Below are 20,498 nucleotides of genomic sequence, written 5' to 3' on the forward strand. Positions count from 1 at the left end.
CTAAGTCCTTCAAGTCTTACTTACATAAATATATTAGTGTAGATATGAGTTTGAAAATAATGTAAGTTTAAGAAGGTTTGAAAACAGTTTTAGTATCTAATATAGTTTGATAAAGGGTTTTGAAGTGCTTGAAATCCATAAGTTTGATAGTAATTTGAAAGCAATAGAAAATCCTTCTGTTTGTTCTAGACATTAATCACATGTAATTAAAGCAATATCTAGAATGTTTCAACTTGTATTCCCCTCCCCCCCATAAAAGCATTTAAAATCATTTCAAAGGTTGATTATGGGGTATGAACTCACCTGAAATGAGTGATGCGAATGTAAGATCGGAAAAAGGATGCTAAGTGTCAAGTGAAGTCTTGAGCACACGTACGGATCCTATTTAGCATATATTGACATATATATGTATACAATTAGAGTATATTCAACTATTTAAGAAGGATAACACCCTTATAGTCTAGGAAACACTTATATGGAAGTGTTACAATCACCAAGGATTGCATAAAAAGAGTGTATGGTCACTAAATGGAGCTTTCGGTCCAAGTGGTATGTTCCTAGGAGCTTTTGGTCCTAATGGTATTCTCGGTCCAAATGGTACTCGGTCCGAATGGTTCTCGGTCCGAAGGGTTCTCGGTCCGAAGGGTTTTCAGTCCGAATGGTTCTCGGTCCGAAGGGTTCTCGGTCCAAATGGTTCTCGGTCCAAAAACCGAAAACTCAAGATCTTTGGTGCATGTGGTGATTTTCAAGGGCTTTCAAACGTGCATAGGGGTTCTAAGTTTGATCCAAAGCCTTAAGTGAGTTTTAAGGTCTTAAAGGCACTTTTCTTTAGGGTTTTTGGTTTAAGGAGATGTACTATACCGAAAACTCCTTTTGTTCTTGGAAAATGGCGATTTCAACGCCCTAAATCAAGTATCCTTACTAGATAACAAGTATAGGAGATAGATACTTACAATATGGAAGCAAAGAAAGGTGTTTTCGGCCCAAAACACTAGTATGTGTTCTTGTTGTTCTTGGTGTTCTTGAATAATACTTGAAGATCTAAGAAAAAGACAAGATTTCATGGATGAAATCATGTATAACCACTAGATGAAGTGTTGTATCGACAAATCAAGAGAAGAAACACTTACATTTTTGGAAGATTTGGAAGAAGCTCTTATGATACTTGAGAGAGAAAGTGGGTGTTGTTGAGTTTGGAAGTAAGAAATGAGGAAAGGAGGAGTAAACTCATGCCTTAAGCATGAGTTCTCGGTCAAAGGGGTTTTCGGCCCTACCCCTCATGTTTGGCCATAACACCTTATTAAGGTGTTAATTGTTTTATTTGTTCCCCAATAATCCTAGAAAATACTTCCTTTCGTTTATTCTCTCGAAGAATAAATATTTAAAAATACTCAAACGGACTTTTAAACCGAGCTAAAAATTAGCAGAAATGAATTTGACTTTTAATTGAAGTGTTTGACGGTAGAGTTCGTACAAATGAAAATTTCGGGTTGTCACATCATCCCGCCATTAGAGGGAATTTCGTCCTGAAATTAGAGTTCAAGCAACTAAGTTATTACAAATAACTAAGTAAAAAGATGAGGATATTTAAGTTTCAGTTGATCCTCGCACTCGCAAGTGAACTCCGGTCCTCGCTTGGCGTTCCAGCGAACCTTCACAATTGGGATGCGGCTTTGTTTCGTTTGCTTGACCCCTTGGTCCACGATCTCTACAGGTTCTTCCACGAAGTTGAGGCTCTCGTTGATCTCGATCTCGTCGAGTGGGATTACAAGAGTCTCGTCGGATAGGCACTTTTTCAAGTTCGAGACGTGGAAGGTAGGATGTAGGTTACTAAGCTCGTGGGGTAGATTGAGTTTGTATGCTACATGGCCGATTCTAGCGAGAATCTCGAAAGGCCCTCTGTATCTTGGATTCAGCTTTCCACGCTTTCTGAAGCGTATCAAGCCCTTCCAGGGTGAGACTTTCAAAAGGACTCGGTCTCCCACCTGGAATTCCAAAGGTTTCCTCCATTTGTCTGCGTAGCTTTTCTGTCGATCTCTAGAGGCTTTCAATTGTTCACGAATCTAAACGATCTTCTCTGTCATTTCCCGAATGATCTCTGGATCTGTGAGAGTGCTTTCAGGAACTCGTCCTTTAGCTAACTGTGTGTCACCCACCTCAGCCCAGCACAGAGGGGATCTGCACTTTCGGCCATAGAGGGCTTCAAATAGAGCAGCCTTTAAGCTCGTGTGATAACTGTTGTTGTAGGAGAATTCGACAAAGGGTAAGTGAGTATCCCATGCCTTCCCAAATTCGATCACACAGGCTCGCAACATGTCTTCCAAGGTTTGGATAGTTCTCTCACTTTGTCCGTTGGTCTGTGGATGGTAGGCCGTACTCATGTCCAGCCTCGTTCCTAGGGAGCTTTGTAATGACTGCCAGAACCTCGAAGTGAATCTACTATCTCTATTGGAGATAATAGATATAGGAACACCATGCAGTCGTACGATCTCCCTAATGTATGTTCTTGTGAGCTTCTCCATTTTGTCGGTCTCTTTGATGGGTAGGAAGTGCGCGGACTTGGTCAATCTGTCGACGATGACCCAAATGGTATCAAGCCTACCCGTTGTCTTGGGTAGCTTGGTTATGAAGTCCATAGTGATCCGCTCCCACTTCCATTCAGGTATCTCTGGTTGCTGAAGTAAACCTGATGGTTTTTGGTATTCGACCTTAACCTTTGCGCAAGTAAGGCATTTACTCACGAAGGTAGCAATTTCTGCTTTCATGTTAGGCCACCAGTATGACTTTTTAAGATCCAGATACATCTTATCTGAATCCGGGTGGACGGAATATCGAGTGTTGTGCGCTTCCTTCATGACCAAGTCTCTAAAGCCACCATGTCTCTATGTCCAGATCTGGTCCATGAGATATAAGGCTCCGTCACCCTTGACTTCCAAGTTCTTATCCATTCCTTGCAGGGATTCTCCCGCCACATTTTCAGGTTTTAAGGCTTCAAGCTGAGCCTCCTTAATTTGTGCGGATAGATGCGAATGGATATTCATAGTTAATGACTTGACTCTTCGTCCAGAATATTCTTTTCGACTTAGAGCGTCTGCTACCACGTTGGCTTTACCCGGATGATAACGAATTTCACATTCGTAGTCATTGAGTAGCTCGACCCACCGTCGTTGTCTCATATTAAGCTCCTTCTGGTTGAATATGTGTTGTAGGCTTTTGTGGTATGTGAAGATAGTGCTCTTTGTACCATACAGGTAGTGTCTCCAGATCTTCAGGGCGAACACAACCGCTCCTAATTTGAGATCGTGTGTGGTGTAGTTGACCTCATGTGTCTTCAGCTGTCTTGAGGCGTAGGCGATGACCTTACCTCGTTGCATCAGAACACAGCCGAGCCCCTGGTTAGATGCATCGTAGTATACCACGAAGTCGTCTATCCCTTCGGGGAGGTATAGTATCGGTGCGGTGCATAAGGCTCGTTTCAGCGTTTGGAACGCCTTCTCTTGTTTCTCTTTCCAATCAAAGGCCACGCCTTTCTGGGTCAATGTCGTAAGGGGTTTAGCAATTCGAGAGAAGTTCTGTATGAATCTACGGTAGTAGCCAGCGAGGCCTAGAAATTGACGAATTTCTGTAGGCGTCTTTGGTGCTGACCAGTTCTCAATAGCTTTAATTTTGGAAGGGTCCACGTGAATTCCTTCTTCGCTAACCACGTCTCCTAAGAATTCGACTCTTCGGATCCAAAATTCGCATTTAGAGAACTTCGCATAGAGCTTCTCTGATCGCAAGGTTCCTAGGACTTGTCGTAAATGACCGCTATGTTCCTCCTTACTTCGAGAGTAGATAAGTATGTCATCGATGAAAACGATAACGAACTGATCCAAGTAAGGACGACATACCCTATTCATTAAGTCCATGAATACTGCGGGCGCATTGGTCAATCCGAATGGCATCACTACGAACTCGTAGTGTCCGTAACGAGTTCGGAAGGCTGTCTTCCGAACATCCTTCTCAAGCACTCGTAACTGGTGATACCCGGATCTTAGATTAATCTTAGAAAAGTAGCTCGCCCCTTGCAGCTGGTCAAGTAAATCGTCTATGCGGGGAAGAGGGTAACGATTTTTGACTGTAAGCTTGTTGAGTTCCCTGTAATCGATGCACATACGGAACGATCCGTCTTTCTTCTTCACGAATAAGACTGGTGCTCCCCAGGGTGAGAAGCTTGGTCTTATAAAGCCCTTGCTGAGCAGTTCGTTAAGTTGGCTGGACAGTTCTTGCATCTCAGCAGGTGCTAGAATATAGGGTGATTTGGTTACGGGGGTCGCCCCTGGAATTAAGTCGATTCGGAACTCGACTTGACGTTGTGGGGATAATCCTGGGAGTTCTTTCGGAAAGACGTCGGGGAAGTCGCGTACAACGGGGAGGTCTTTCAGGTCTTTCAGGTCTTTTGTTTTCTGGCTCATACCGACAACGTGTGCCAAAAATGCACGATATTCCTTACGCAAGTACTTCTGGGCTTGAATACTCGAGATGATACGAAGGCTCGTATTGGGTTTGTCTCCGTAGATTAACAAGGTTTCGTTATTCGGTAGATTTAGGCGGACTGCCTTCTCGAAGCACAGAATATTAGTACGATGGAGACTCAACCAGTCCATGCCCACAATGACATCGAAACTTTTGATTGATACATGTATGAGGTCGATTGGAAATGAATGATTATCTAGCGTGAGGGTACAACCTATGTAAATCTCGTTAGAGCTCTCTGTCTTTCCGTTAGCCATTTCTAGGACGTAGGTTTCTTTTAGTGCTTGCGGTGCTTGATTAAGTAAGTGTTTAAATTTTTGGTTTACGAAGCTCATCTCTGCCCCACTATCAAATAGGATACAAGCATAAGAGTTATCGAGAAGGAACCTACCTGTGACTACTGTGGGGTCTGCCACGGCTTCATTATGGCCAATACCCAGTAGTCTTCCTGCTCCTCCCGCATTCCCAGCTTTCGGACAGTTTCTTTTGAAGTGCCCTGTCTCGCCGCACCCATAGCAGGCCCGACTCACTCCTGCACCGGGAACCTGGATGATGGGTTTGGGTGGTGATCTGTAAAACCGGGCGGTATGGCCCTTCCGGTCTCAATTAGTGCAGTGCATTTCCCGGCAGGGGCCGTTATGATGGAAGGATCACTTGGTGCACTTGGTTAGGGTCCCTGTATATGGTTTGGCTGGTACATGGGCAGCAGGAGTAGTGGCAGCATGGACAACCATCGTCTGTTGGTTCTTGGAAGAGGGTTGAGCTGATTTGCCCTTTTTCGGTCCCAACGCTTCCTCTTGTTGTCAGCTGTTTTGCTTGGTGCGGGGGCAGTCATTGTAGTTGTTGTTGGAGTAGAAGGAACCTCGTGATCGATGAGTCTTTGGGCCGATTCCTTGGCACTATCGAAGGTCGCAGGGTGTGATGCTAGAACGTTCCCTCGATATGGGGGTACCAGACCCCAGATGTATCTTTCGATTTTCTTGCTTTCGGTGGGGACCATGTTGGGACATAGAGTCACCAGGTCGCAGAACCTGGCTGTATAAGCCACTATGTCAGAACCCTTCATTTTGAGGTTCCACAGTTCCTCCTCGAGCTTCTGAATTTCGCCCCTCGGGCAGTACTCCCTAGTCATTAGGTCCTTCAGTGTATCCCAGCCCATGACGTTAGCACCTACCAATGAGAGTGATTTGACATGGCCATTCCACTACGTCAGGGCCCTTTCGGTGAAGGTGCAAGCAGCGAACTTTATCTTGCTTCCTTCAGGGCATGAGCACATCTCGAAGATTGCTTCTGTTCTCTCGATCCATTGGGACAGTGCAATGATCCCTCCAGTTTTGTTGAAGTACGTAGGTTTGCAGCTGATGAAATCTTTATAGGTACACTCCCGTGCACGTGGATGGATTTCACCATGGCTAGAGTTGGTTCCAGTCCCCGTTCCACTAACACCACCAGAATTTACTTGAGCCATGACGGCGGTCACAGCTGCCTGAAACGTCACCGCATCAAACTGCGGAGGGGGTGGTGGTGGTGGAGTTTGATTCATAGGCGTGTTTCTGGTCGGACGCTTTCGAGGCGGCATCTTTTACTGAAAGTTTATAAAGACGATGATAATAGTAAGAATCAATTGTCATTATGAGGAGAATGTTTCATGGACTAAATCGCCATAGTCCAACTACTAGATAGGGGCATAACAATAGAGTAGGGAAACACAAGAGTAAGGACTTTCCAATAGATTAGATAACTGCCAATATTACTGGTATTAGTGATGTAAAATGAGTTCGGGAAAAGTGACCTAACAGTAGGTGTTACATCAAACCATAAGGGAAAATGTTGGCAGCTTAGAAGTCTAGTTAGAGTAATTTTAAAAGTTAGGAATGTTTTACAGACAAGTGCTCCATAGAGCACAGAAAAGAAAGGGTATTACTTAACCAAAAGAGAAAGATGAGTCAACATCTTCTACCGGCGGCGGGTATCCCTCGGGCGAACCCTCAGATCTGCCAGTTGACGTACAACTTCCTGAAGCTGTCGTTCCTACGCCCTCTGACGCACTCGGTGTTCCATGACTTCGGCTCAGGATGCAGCTAACTGTTGCTGTAGAGCCTCGTTGGTCCTCCTATTTCTTTCCATAGCCTCTTCGAGTTGGCGAATGCGGACTGTGTTAAGGCCAGAGTTGGCGTCAACTTCCATTACTCGGTTGATGGCTGCATGACTTTGCTCGACGTTCCGAGCAATCCTACGGACCATGATGGGTAGGACACGGTCAGCTGAGCCTCCCTCTCTTAGATTGTAAAAACTCCGGTCTCCATTGTAAGGTAAGGGCTGACCCTGCTCATCACTCCAATGATTCAAGGTTGTTGCCCACAAGGGAGTGGGACCATGAAATGCCGGACGGGGTTGAGGTTTGGGACTTGACTTTCTTGGGGTAGGTTGTTGTTGACCTCTGGTTCGGAGTCGGAGCCATCCGAAAAGCATTCTGCGAGGTGATCATCCAAAGGAATTGGGTGATCATCTTCTGGCTCATCATCAAGCCATCCACCAATGCCTTGGTTGGGATAGTACGGATCGCCGGGAAGATGGAAGCCAGCCATGTTATCTACGCGAGAATGGGGAAAAGAATAGTTAATAGACGTACTAAGGAGGATCCTTTTTAGTTTGCACATAAGTAATTATAGTAACACAAAATACTCCTATAGTATTCTGTTTTAATGTTCCCATTGTAGTAGTGTTGGTAAGTTTTTAGACTTGATGCAACACCACAATCATTCTTAGGCACATGCTAGTCACTCCTCGGAAAATATAGTTGATCAGGCTATATCCCCCTAGATTTGACTATATGTCTCTAAGCCTAATTGTGTTGTTCAACAATCGTAATACTTTTGTTCTGTTCTAGTATTTTACTGACACTGGTATGAATAGATGTATATATATACTTAGTTAAATATTTTATTATTTAAAAGTATATATTCTTGGTCAGAGTGTTTTAATCCCGTTGTGTTTATAGTTTGTATATCTTTTATGGGTTGATATACTTGATTCACTATAAACAGTGCTCCGATACCAATCTGTCACACCCCAAAAACCGGAACGGCGAAAACGTTCTGGGGTGGAGGACGTCATGTACAGTATCATAACAAAGCATAATAGTAAACAAGCAACAACATCCATTGCATTAATAGAATAATTTTTAGTACAAGTGTGTTCTGTATAGTATGTAGGACACCAAAATGAATAATCAAAATAAAAGATGAGTCTTGTATGTATCATTGTAGTTGTAATAGTGAGTAGTAATCCCTTAACTATACCTATTATAGTTAAATAGTAATGTTGTTTGTATGCCTTCGTTCAACAAAGGTACTGAACTGAAGTGAAAGCTTTTATATCCAACACGTATATATATGATATATAACTAAGAGTTGAACGACATTCGGAAAAATAACAGGATACCCTAAGTCCATAACCAAACAAGGAACATGAAATAAGGTGAGCTATCAGTCCTAAGTACTTCAAGTCTTACTTACATAAATATATTATTGTAGATATGAGTTTGAAAATAATGTAAGTTTAAGAAGGTTTGAAAACAGTCTTAGTATCTAATATAGTTTGATAAAGGGTTTTGAAGTGCTTGAAATCCATAAGTTTGATAGTAATTTGAAAGCAATAGAAAATCCTTCTGTTTGTTCTAGACATTAATCACATGTAATTAAAGCAATATCTAGAATGTTTCAACTTGTATCCCCCCCATAAAAGCGTTTAAAATCATTTCAAAGGTTGATTAAGGGGTATGAACTCACCTGAAATGAGTGATGCGAATGTAAGATCGGAAAAAGGATGCTAAGTGTCAAGTGAAGTCTTGAGCACACGTACGGATCCTATTTGGCATATAATGACATATATATGTATACAATTAGAGTATATTCAACTATTTAAGAAGGATAACACCGTTATAGTCTACGAAACACTTATATGGAAGTGTCACAATCACCAAGGATTGCATAAAAGGAGTGTATGGTCACTAAATGGAGCTTTCGGTCCAAGTGGTATGTTCCTAGGAGCTTTCGGTCCTAATGGTATTCTCGGTCCAAATGGTTCTCGGTCCGAATGGTTCTCGGTCCGAATGGTTCTCGGTCCGAAGGGTTCTCGGTCCGAATGGTTCTCGGTCCGAAGGGTTCTCGTTCCGAATGGTTCTCGGTCCAAAAACCGAAAACTCAAGATCTTTGGTGCATGTGGTGATTTTCAAGGGCTTTCAAACATGCATAGGGGTTCTAAGTTTTATCCAAAGCCTTAAGTGAGTTTTAAGGTCTTAAAGGCACTTTTCTTTAGGGTTTTCGGTTTAAGGAGATGTACTATACCGAAAACTCCTTTTGTTCTTGGAAAATGACGATTTCAAGGCCCTAAATCAAGTATCCTTACTAGATAACAAGTATAGGAGATAGATACTTACAATATGGAAGCAAAGAAAGGTGTTTTCGGCCCAAAACACTAGTGTGTGTTCTTGGTGTTCTTGAAGAACACTTGAAGATCTAAGAAAAAGAGAAGATTTCATGGATGAAATCATGTATAACCACTAGATGAAGTGTTGTATCAACAAATCAAGAGAAGAAACACTTACATTTTACGAAGATTTGGAAGAAGCTCTTATGATACTTGAGAGAGAAAGTGGGTGTTGTTGAGTTTGGAAGTAAGAAATGAGGAAAGGAGGAGTAAACTCATGCCTTAAGCATGAGTTCTCGGTCAAAGGGGTTTTCGGCCCTACCCCTCATGTTTGGCTGTAACACCTTATTAAGGTGTTAATTGTTTTATTTGTTCCCCAATAATCCTAGAAAATACTTCCTTTCGTTTATTCTCTCGAAGAATAAATATTTAAAAATACTCAAACGGACTTTTAAACCGAGCTAAAAATTAGCAGAAATGAATTTGACTTTTAATTGAAGTGTTTGACGGTAGAGTTCGTACAAATGAAAATTTTTGGTTGTCACAATATATATATATATATATATATATATATATATATATATATATATATATATATATATATATATGCATGTATGTTAGAGCTTGGGGTACTAAGAGAATGTCCCCAAGTAATGAGATGAGGCTAGAAGAAGAATATGTGTGTAAGAACATGTATTAGAGCATGTACACATATTATAAGTACGTAAAACGTGTACACAAGATACATGTAGCAGAGCATGTATGTGTACATGAGTATGTTGGTTTAGATGAGAAGGGTATTTTCTAAATACCTTATAGATAGAAGAATGAGTAAGCACATGATTATATGAAGTATATTTATAAGAGTATGTAAGAATGTATGGAAATTAATGGTATTGTGTAGAATGCCAGTATGTTATTAGTCATAGATATATATTAAGTACATAATGAGTTAAATACTAAAACCAAAAAGAATAGATAATCTCTTGTTGAGATAAAGAGATAGATTATCCAAGGGAGTGGTGTTATGAGATGAGTCACATAACAAAGATAGAGATGTAGAGAAAGATGGTTACTTCGCGGATGAAAGATACATGTTTCTTTCGGGGAAAAGAGATAGAAGATTCCTTCAGGGACAAGAGTATGGTTCCTTCAGGGAAAAGAGATAGAGATTCCTTCAGGAATAAGATTATAGTTCCTATGTGAACAAGAGTAAAGTTTCTATGGGGACAAGAGTAAGATTCTTATGAGAATGAGAGTATGGTTCGTACGAGAATAAAAGTAAAGTTCCTATGGCGAAAAGAGTAATATTCCTTCGAGAATAAGAGTATGATTCCTACGGGGAGAAGATTGTGATTCCTTGTGGAATGGAATGATAGTTCCTTAGGGAACATAGACAGGGGATCCCTTTTGGGATGTAGATACATTATTCTTGTGAGAATCCAGATTAGTATGGTTAGAGAAGATAGGGAAAAGTTTCCTTGAGAAGAACAAGATAAGAGAGTTCTTTGTAATAACTTAGATGTAACCTACGAGGGGTTATGTGTAAGGATTCCATGAGGGATTCAAGAGTAGAAAGACAGAGTAAGCGTCCATGAGGGATCATAAGAGATAAGAGTAAGTCCAAATGAGTTTACCTGACAATGAAAGTGGGATGTTGTTTCCCTTACAGTATACACGATATTAGAGTATGAGATGTGACTGTTGGGTCTAGATGAGAAAATAATGTTGAGGCATTAGAGTTGAGAATAGAGAGATGAAGAGTAATAAGAGCATGTGAAGGCCTGCTAAGAGTTAGAGCATAGATAAGAGATAAAGAAGATAAGAGAAGAGATAGAACAGATAAGATACAGAGTATAGAAAAGGCAGAGTTAGAGACAATGATAGAGTATGAGTAGAGTATGAGAAGAGCCTCAAAAGAAGTCTAAGAGAAGAGTATGAGAAACATAGTAGATGACAGAGAAAGGGATATATGAGATGAGAAAGAGTAGAGAAGAAATATATAAGAGTTAGATGAATGAAGAAAGAATAGCAGTGTATGTTATTAGAATGCATTAGATGACATAGTATGAGAGAAGACAGCAGCACAAGAGAAGACAGGAGAACAAGGAAGACTTAGATAAAAGGATGTTATTTAATATATTTCCTTGTTGTCCAATTTGTATGTAGTTTTTTATTGTAACCCCACGAATTCTCCTGGGAAGTAATTTTTTTTAATTTGTTTATGATTCCATATTGTAGATAAGACTCTGATAATTCCCATAGATTAGATATATAGAAATCTATGTCATTACATTGTAGCCAGAAAGTAAGGATCGGAGCTTCATCATCTCTAGTGAATGTGCTAATAAATTCCAATGTTGGTTCTTTGTAAGTTCTATCATTGAGATTAAGATAGTCACACCAACTAATCTTGTGGAACAAAGCTGCCAAACCATCATGCACCCCTATCCGTCTCATTGACTCTTGATGATAGAACTTTGTTGGCCGAATGTCACGTCTATTAAGGTTGGAGCGATATTTTTTTAATTTCAATATTCGTCAGGGTAGGATAACTTCCCTCACCTCCACTTTTCTTCCGTTTTCCATAGGATTTACGTGATGCACCAATAATTTTATTTTTCGGATTTAGGTCAATTGTTTTCCTGTGGGAGCTCAATCTTGATTGATTCCTTTCCACTATAAACGTAGACCTGCAAAAATCAAACTCATTCGACACAGTAGTCCCTCTAATTCTCCCATCTTGAAAACAATTTAACACTGCTATGGTTTTATTTAACTATATATATATATATATATATATATATATATATATATATATTAGGCCATTATCTTAATATATATGATAAAAGTGTTATATTTTAGTATATATGATACTTAATATGCTTTCAAATGCATTTACAGGTAAAATGGGAGATGAGATGCGAAAGAAGGAGAATAGAGTTGAAAAAGCCAAAATCGAAGAGACAATAGCGAAAAGGATTTTGCTATTAGCTTGACCTTTCTTCAGTATTTTGGACATATCTAATGACTCGTAATTCCGATTATGGAGATTGAAGATGTTCTAAAAACTAAACAAAATTTCAGATGCCTTTCGTGTTCATACCCAATGCAAATTTCCTATATCCACGCTGTGGAAAGGGCATTACCACGACATAGTGGATCAAAAATCGTGAAAAAAGCCCGTCTCGGTCTACGTATCCGTGTGAAACAAGGAAATCAACCACCACGACGTGGTGAGAACTCTACCATGTCGTGGTGTTACTAAATCTATAAAAATAGGAGATTTTCAACCCTAATCATGGTAGAGCCTTTGTCATCCCGTAGCTGGGATTTTTACTTCGATTTGACGTCCATAAACCGTGTAGGGGTCGATTTTGATGCTAGACACTCAATTGGAGAAAGTATTTGAAGATTCAAGCACTATTTTCATCGAGATTTCACTTCGTGTTTTCTTGATGATCGTTACTAGGAATCTTTTGGGTAATGTTTTTCTGCTTTAGTTTACTGAATATGGTGTAAAAACCTTTACTTTCACTAAATCTTGATGAACCCTAGCTGAATATTTTTTGATTTCGTTAGTAGGATTATGCGAGTTCAGTTAATATACGTGTGTTTAATTGATCGCTTTACCTTTCATGTTAAAGTTATGATATATATTGCATATTGTTGAGTTATTTGTAGTTAAGAGGACCAATCTAATTTCATTAACTTGAATCTTAATTAGTTTATGACCATTAAACTATTATGACTAGAGATTGATCAAATGCTACGCTTTGATTGATTGTCATGATCATTGAAAAGAAATCACTAGATCGTATCGTTTAGAGTTCGAATATATTTAATTAATAATGTGTTCCTTAATTTCATGATCTTTGTGCTAGTTGTTCATTAATTATTTGTACTAGGAAATCCGATAAACATAACTAGTCATATTACAATTCGGTGATCAACTAATTAATCCATTTCATTTCTAATAAATAAAGAATAGAAACTTGGGGAATTCATATTCTAGTGGAAGTACTTCTTATCTATTGTTTTCATTTAGTTCTTTAGTTTTGTTTGATTAATTGAGTGTTAAAAGAAGTTAATTATTTTAAACAACAAAACCCCCCATTTCACTTTATTGTTATTAATTTAATTAACATCTGAATTTTTTGATCTAAAACACTCTTGTTCCCTGTGTTCGGCACCCTTTCTTATATTGAAATTTCTTACTTCTGACTAGGTACTGTTAGGTGCATTTTATGAACCTATGTTTCACCTTTATTCCACACAATTGCATTGCATTTAGGCTTAACTCCATGCATTTTACATGTTTTTCAGGATATTTCATCTATGATGTTTAGGGACTTTTGGAGGTGGGGTCTCACTTATGGAGGTAACTAGAAGGCGCGTACAAGATTTCACGTCTTTCGGATCACAGAGGAAGAAGTTGTAGAAAATTAAGGAAATCTCGCAATCAGAAATTTCCACGGCCGTGGAAATTTTAGCCTTGAATTTCCACGGGTCGTGGAAATGTACCTGTTGCATCCAACTTTTTGTGTTTCCAAGGGTCGTGTAAACGATAGTGTAAATTTTCATTGTACGTGGAAACATAGACATGGGTTTAATGGTAGTTTCTCATCTTCCATAAAAAGTGGCAGCCAACTTTTTTTTTTGGGGGGGGGGGATCAGTTTTTGGAGCACTTTGGGCGATTTACTAGAGACTTTTGGAGTTGATTGACACTTGAGAACATTTTATTTCATTTTGTAAGAACTTTAATTTTATTTTTTAGATTTGTGATCTTGTTCTAGTCATGTGTGGCTAGAACCCTAGTTTCTCCTACTTCATGTCTTGACTTTTTGGTTGTGATTTCAATCAGATGACTTGATGTTTGCTTCCAATTTCTATCTAGTGAATTTGATTTTGTTTAAATCGAATGTTTGATTCTAATTGTGATTCTTATTGGCCATTTGAATTAGAGTTAGAACAATAAAGTTATCTAAATTGCAAAATTCATAATTGTTTTGTAAATTGACTAAGTAACAAGAACTAAACTGATTTCCATTGAATGATATTAGTGTAAATTTTATTCGCATACTCTTACACTCCTGAGCTTGTGAGGAGTATTGGGTGTTGTTGGGAACATTCACATAAATCTTATTGCAACCTTTTGATTTCTATCTAAGAGCTTGTTTAAACTTAAATTTGAAGGTTGGGTTATTTTCAAAGAGCTTGTTTCGGATTTGACAACTTGGTGAATGGGAAGTGTTAGAGCTTGTTAACACTTTCAAGTACCAACGTAGGTAGAATTGAGTAGATATCGTATAATCCTTGGAATCACATTGCTAAATTGTCTTGCATAGAGTTGGAGTTCTAATAAATCCTGAATTTGTTTCATTTAATCGATCATTATTATACCTTGTGCAAAAAGGTATAAGCATTTGTCTCGTGTCTCTATGGATCGACCCTGCTTACCTTGTATTACATTATTTGTGCAAAGTAGCAGTGTTTTTGGAGTCATTTTGTACCCCTTTATTTGTTGGATTTGACACAACTAACAAATTGGTGTCGTTGTCGGGGACACGGTGTTACTAATTGCTTATGCCTAGATCTTTTCGTACAGATACACCATTGCCAATTGACACGAAGATAGAGAAGACTGCAAAGAGGTTACGCAAGCAAGCCAAGCTTTGTAAGAGGCAACCGGGTTCCGGGACTTCTTCATCATCTACCCCTATGGTCATCAACATTTGGGAGGACAATCCCCCTCTCAAGTGTGTCAAAAACCGAAATAGAAATCCTCTCACTCTCACCTCAACCATCCTCATCCAGAAATACCACTCCACCTTCTTCACCTACTTACAACATCCCAGACTCCACACTCACATAAACCTCAATTCCTACTTCTACCATGGCAGACCAATGAGGAAATGGTGGTAACCCACCCGAGCGAACCCTTCGCCAATGGGCGAGGCAAGAGGTTACTCATCAACCTCTTTGCATCTCATATCTGGTAGCCAAAAACGTTGAACTAAAGTCTGGACTCATCCACTTACTCCTAACCTTTAGAGAACTTGAAAACGAAGATCCCCACAAGTTCCTCACCGAATTCGATGTTGTTTGTGTGGGCATGAAACCACACAATGTCAATGAGGATCAAATCAAGCTTAGGGCATACCCCTTCGCGATGCAAGATGCAACAAAAGACTAGCTTTATGACCTCCCACCGGGGACGGTCAGTACATGGGTAGATCTCACGCGGTTATTCCTATAGAAATATTTCCCATAAATGAAGGCTTCAGCTTTGCACAGATAAATTATCGGAATCAAACAGAAAAATAATAAAGCCTTGCACATCTATTGGGAAAGATTCAAAAAGTTGTGCACCCGATGTCGAAACACGGGATCTCTGAATACAACCTCCTTCAATACTTCTGTGAGGACATGCTACAATAGGAAAGGAGGCTCCTAAATGCTTCGAGTGGAGGGTACATTGTTGACAAGACCCCAATAGAAATTCAGGAATTAGTAAAAATAATTGCTGAAGATTCGAAGATTATGAAGAAGCAAATGTTTTGGGAGGTTTTTTTTGGTCAAATCAAAGAGTATATGAGCAGCTTTGAGTTGATCAAAGGTAGAACAACAATCAAGGTTCGGGAGGAAACCAAAATATGGGCTTTCAACCAAGTTAACCACATCAATACTAACAGAGACCACCTTTACCACTAGAAAACTTTCAACCAATGCAACTACAACACCCTCCACAAAAAGCGGGTTCGTCAAGTATGTGCGTAGAGGACATATTCAAGAGTTTAGCTATGAGTACTCAATCATTCCAACAAGATACCAAAGCAAGCATAAAGAACTTAGAGCAACATGTTTCACAGCTTGCCACTTCCATAAGCAAACTAGATTCTCAGGGAAATGTATGTGCTCAAACTGAAGCGAACCTAAGGCACAACGTTTGTGCAATCACATTGAGAGGCAAAAAGAGTTACAATGGTCCCAAAATTCCGCTTGATCAAGACGAAGAGGAAGAAGAAATAGTGGTCGAAGAGGAAACCAAAAAAGAGAAAAAGGAAGATAAAACAACCCAAAAGGATCTCGTCATCATCGAATCTAAAAAAACACTTGCTCTACTTCCCAAACGATTAAGGACCACAAAGAAATAACGAGAGGAGAGTGAGATCATTAAAATCTTCCAGAAAGATAAAATCAACATCCCACTCCTCGAGACCATCAAGCAGGTATCTAGATATGCAAGGTTCCTTAAGGATCTTTGTGTATCTAAAATGAAATTAAAAGGAAACCAAACCGTAACAGTTGGGGAAATTGTATCCACGGTTTTGCAAAAGAGGTTGCCCCCGAAGTGCAAGGATCCTGGTGTCTTTACTGTGCCTTTCAAATTAGGTAATATTCATGTAGCTCGAGCCAATGTCCATCTAGGTGCATCTATAAATGTCCTACCATACTCTATTTATAAATCAACTAGTGTATGAACATTGAGCGGAACCGGTGTGATCATCCAACTTTCCGACCGGTCAATAGTACACCCAAAAGGTATACCAGCGGATGTGTTAGTGCAAGTCAATGAATTTGTTTTCCTGGCTGATTTTTATGTTCTAGATATGGGAGATGATGACTCCCCAAGTTTAAGTTCCATACTTTTGGGTAGACCTTTTCTTAAAACATCTAAAATGAAAATTGATGTCTACAACGAAACTTTAAATGTGGAATTTGATGGGGGAAGTTATCAACATTAATATTCATGAAGCAAAAAAGGTTCCTTCGAATGCTCAATATGTCAATCTTGTGAATATGTTCCATCCCTCAACTAAAAAAGGGTTTAAACTTATCTAACAATCAATTTCTAGAGTTAGTTTTATCACAAAAACTAGACAAAGACAAAGCAAAAGAACTTGCAAAGGAGTTCGATATAAACAATGATGTTTTAGAGATTTTGGAGTTTATTGACGGCAAGAAGCATATGAGGATTGATGAAATGAAACCAAGCTAACTACCACCAATGTCAAACTCCTTCCCTCGGTGCAACAAGAATAAGATTCAGAATCAAAAACTCCATCAGATCCTTTAAAGAAGATACATATCGAGAAGGAGAGCACCCAACCGGTCATCAACTCAAATAAACTATCGAATAAGGAAGAGAAGGATTTGATAACCCCGCTGAATAAATACTAAAAAAGGACTGAGTGGACAATTTTCGGCATCAAGGGTTTAAATCCTTTTTGGTTTGTGCGCAAAAAGAAATCCAAAGGGAGGTTGAATCTTCCATTGAAGGATGCTGAGAGAAGGTTGATGTGTTGGAGAGCCCCATATACTTATATTGATGCATATTCAGGGGTCATGTCGATCCAACAAATTTAAAAAAGGGCGGCTAACCGGGAGGCAACTCGAGGGTATTTTTGTCATTTCTTTTAAAACTTTTTAGTCTTTGCTAAATTTTAAATTTTTTAATGTCCCAAGTGGTTTTAAACTTGATTTTTATTCCTAGAAAGTGAATTTAGGGCTCCAAAATATTTCACGGATAGCTTGGGGAGGATGAAGAGGAGGTTCTCACCACAGTCGTAAGGCTCCAAGAACGATTTGGTAAATTATTTCCATATCTTTAATCGTTCATATTTTGCTTAAAAATTCAATTGGTGTGCATTTGTGACTATTTTGGACCCATTCCCAACCCGACAACCATCATCCAATGTAACATACACGTTAATAACCTTGTTCGATTATCGTGTTTTGTAAAGCTTATTATATGTAACATATTATATGTTTTGAGCGTTGAGTTCTAACAAGATAGTTTTTACAAGATTTGAAGTAAAACTATGTTTAGAATCACTCGAAATGTATTGGAAGTCTTATGAGATTCCAAACAAAAGTCAACTATTGAAATTAACGAAAATTTAAAGTTGGAAATAAATAAAAAATAATGTTATTGAAAGTTGTAGATTATCTCGTTAGAAACATTTAGATGAAAACCTCATCGAAATCCGAGTTATAACGAAGAAGTTATGATCACTCAAAGATTCGCGACAAAACCGGCAAAACACAATTTAGCGTAAAAAGTGAGTTTTCAATAAACTACTTTTTAGCTTTAGTGATCTAAATGAAAGTCATAGTATTCGTTAAAACATGAATTTTAATAAAAAGAACGTCCAAATCTGACTTCGTATGAGGAAGTTATGATTTTTCTAAGTTTCGATATAACAGTATACAGCTAAACACTCGAAATTAAGATCAAGTGATTTTTAGCGGACACAACCTAAACGAGAATCGAAGGTCTCGTCAATAGTAGTACAACGATAAAAAGACAGACGAAAACGGACGCCGGATGAAGAGGTTATGAATTTTTAACGGATTTTCCTGTCCCTGTCTATTAAAAATAATAATATTAAAAATAAAGTCAAAATTAGCCAACGGAGTCTAAACAAAAGTTCTAGAGTATAATCTCGCCTACGCGTGCATATAAAGAACGTCGAAAACGGAGCGCGTATGCGAAAGTTATGAAGTTTTGAAAATTGGGGCACAAAATCCGAGAAATTTCACATGCATGGCTCGGAATCAGCCACGTACCACCCTCACAAGCCTGCCCCGTGTCCAAGCTGCTGACTCATCCGAAGGCGCGGCCCAATCCGGATCCGACGCGTGTCATCGCGGTGGAGGCGTCCGAAGTGAGACGCGTGTGCAGCCCCTCTTTCCGACACGTAGCCTTCCCCCTCGCCACTTGTCCGATGCGTGCCTTCTTCTCATCGCTTCGGAACCGAGCCCTCGCACCCTATATAAAGGGAGGTGCGAACCCTCCCGGTTTTGGTTGGATTTTTGCACACTTTTTCACTTTAAACCTTCTTTTAAGCTAATTTACATCCCCCGAAGCCCCGGGATCATACCTAAGACCTGAAAAACATCCCGAAGTGCCCGAAGACCCGAAGAAATTTATCTTTTCGGTTTGAAGCTCAACCCTCGCAAGGCCCGGTTTTCAATAAAGCTCCCGATTTTCATCAAAGAAATTAATTATAGAAACGAAATGCTGCCCAAATTACTATTTTAACCTCCGGTTATTTCATGGTGAGTTCAAATTATAGCAACTGTTAGAACAAAGTTCTATTAGGATCGATAGATTCTATGCAGGCAAGACAATTAAGAACGTAATTTTGAACACAAGAATGGCTTTGAATATGTTGTATGATTAAAACTTAAACACCTCAGAAGAGCTCGATTAAGAACTTCGACTGCAGAGGTGCTTAGGGTTACAAAACAATAATCAATGATAGTCACGACCTCTTCTAATGCATACATGCATGCACTATTTATAGTATAACCCTACTAGATAATCACGGATGGACAAGCCCAATCCGGATATACAATACAAGCCCATGACGCAACACAATAATACCCAACAATCTCCCCCTTTGCGTCAATGGAGCCGAAAGCTCACTTCGGTTGAGCTGCAGAAGACTTCTTGATTGTCTTGAACACCTTCGGTATGATGGCCAATAGATGATGACGAAACGTAATGTACCACCGAAGCATGTCCATGAAGTTCTTCTTATCTGCTTCTGAGTTCTGCTTGCACCGATGGATGATATTGATAATGTGCTCCAAGCAGTCAGTTGAGAATAAATGTTTATCAACAAGAGCGAATAGAAAACGATTTGCTTCGCCTCTTGTAAACATTATAGTAAGATGTGTAGAATCGATTTGGCCCATCTTCATTTTATTCACATCTCCTGGTTTCGGTGTTGGCTTGACAGTCGGTTTCTTGTTCATCACTTTCGCTATCTCCTGATCCATAACAACAACCTCATGGATGTAAGAAGCCAACATCCTCTTCAAATGATCCAGTATCGGCTCATATTCTTTCGGATTGGTGAGCAGAATGTTAAACAATAGGATCCAATCATGAGAATTTAAATTCGGAAGGTCTGCCAGGGAAATAATCGACACCGAGTTTGCTGATCCTCGTGTGATTTTAAAATTAACATTTATGAACTTCCCAGCAGGCGAAGGTTTTAGTACCTTGACAGTAATTATCTTCTGTGCGCTCCATGTCATGTACTGTGGTTGACCATACTTCAGATAAAAGTCAATAAGCTCACGATCAACTTTTGGATGAGTGAAAGGAACTTCAACAGTCGAATCAAAACAATGAAACGTGAATGCCTTCCGTGTTATCGACATATCGAACTGTGAATCCTTTGAATTATCACAATCAAAAGAAGCGACAGGTTCCAGCCAGTAGACGCTTGGAAACTCTATTGCCTCATTGATAATTGTCTCTTTTGTCCAGAGGGGAAACAAGGCCTTCTTGCAGTTTAAGGCTTCTTCTTCTTCCTTGTTTCTCGTTTCCCTTTCCTCAGCTTCCCTCGCAACCCTCAAGGTTTCATCCAACTATCTGTCCCTCTTCTTTCGTTTAAGGGCCTCAACAATAGTCTCTTCTTCTTCATCATCACTATCATCATCAATCCCCTTCTTCTTAGCTTGAGAACCAGAACCTGAAGCTTCATTATCCTTCGGTTCGGTTGTAACTTCGACTTTCGATTGGGCAGATTCA

This window comes from Lactuca virosa, chromosome 6 (assembly GCF_052849685.1).
Source record: "Lactuca virosa cultivar CGN04683 chromosome 6, Lactuca_virosa_CGN04683_v6, whole genome shotgun sequence".
Taxonomy (NCBI): domain Eukaryota; kingdom Viridiplantae; phylum Streptophyta; class Magnoliopsida; order Asterales; family Asteraceae; genus Lactuca; species Lactuca virosa.